Raw genomic sequence first — 1,555 nt, forward strand, 5'->3', positions numbered from 1 at the left:
AAAACTGTATTTTTTTGTGAAGAATCAACAACAAGTGGGACACAATCATGAAGTGGAACGACATTTATTGGATATTTCAAACTTTTTTAACAAATCAAAAACTGAAAAATTGGGCGTGCAAAATTATTCAGCCCCCTTAAGTTAATACTTTGTAGCGCCACCTTTTGCTGCGATTACAGCTGTAAGTCGCTTGGGGTATGTCTCTATCAGTTTTGCACATCGAGAGACTGACATTTTTTCCCATTCCTCCTTGCAAAACAGCTCGAGCTCAGTGAGGTTGGATGGAGAGCATTTGTGAACAGCAGTTTTCAGTTCTTTCCACAGATTCTCGATTGGATTCAGGTCTGGACTTTGACTTGGCCATTCTAACACCTGGATATGTTTATTTTTGAACCATTCCATTGTAGATTTTGCTTTATGTTTTGGATCATTGTCTTGTTGGAAGACAAATCTCCGTCCCAGTCTCAGGTCTTTTTCCAGGTTTTCTTCCAGAATGGTCCTGTATTTGGCTCCATCCATTTCCCATCAATTTTATCCATCTTCCCTGTCCCTGCTGAAGAAAAGCAGGCCCAACCATGATGCTGCCACCACCATGTTTGACAGTGGGGATGATGTGTTCAGGGTGATGAGCTGTGTTGCTTTTACGCCAAACATAACGTTTTGCATTGTTGCCAAAAAGTTCAATTTTGCTTTCATCTGACCAGAGCACCTTCTTCCACATGTTTGGTGTGTCTCCCAGGTGGCTTGTGGCAAACTTTAAACAACACTTTTTATGGATATCTTTAAGAAATGGCTTTCTTCTTGCCACTCTTCCATAAAGGCCAGATTTGTGCAATATACGACTGATTGTTGTCCTATGGACAGAGTCTCCCACCTCAGCTGTAGATATCTGCAGTTCATCCAGAGTGATCATGGGCCTCTTGGCTGCATCTCTGATCAGTCTTCTCCTTGTATGAGCTGAAAGTTTAGAGGGACGGCCAGGTCTTGGTAGATTTGCAGTGGTCTGATACTCCTTCCATTTCAATATTATCGCTTGCACAGTGCTCCTTGGGATGTTTAAAGCTTGGGAAATCTTTTTGTTTCCAAATCCGGCTTTAAACTTCTTCACAACAGTATCTCGGACCTGCCTGGTGTTCCTTGTTCTTCATGATGCTCTCTGCGCTTTTAACGGACCTCTGAGACTATCACAGTGCAGGTGCATTTATACGGAGACTTGATTACACACAGGTGGATTGTATTTATCATCATTAGTCATTTAGGTCAACATTGGATCATTCAGAGATCCTCACTGAACTTCTGGAGAGAGTTTGCTGCACTGAAAGTAAAGGGGCTGAATAATTTTGCACGCCCAATTTTTCAGTTTTTGATTTGTTAAAAAAGTTTGAAATATCCAATAAATGTCGTTCCACTTCATGATTGTGTCACACTTGTTGTTGATTCTTCACAAAAAAATACAGTTTTATATCTTTATGTTTGAAGCCTGAAATGTGTACAAAGGTCGCAAAGTTCAAGGGGGCCGAATACTTTCGCAAGGCACTGTACATACCTTCTATAC

Source organism: Oncorhynchus mykiss, chromosome 13, assembly GCF_057628025.1.
Source record: "Oncorhynchus mykiss isolate SJ-2025 chromosome 13, ASM5762802v1, whole genome shotgun sequence".
Classification (NCBI taxonomy): Eukaryota; Metazoa; Chordata; class Actinopteri; order Salmoniformes; family Salmonidae; genus Oncorhynchus; species Oncorhynchus mykiss.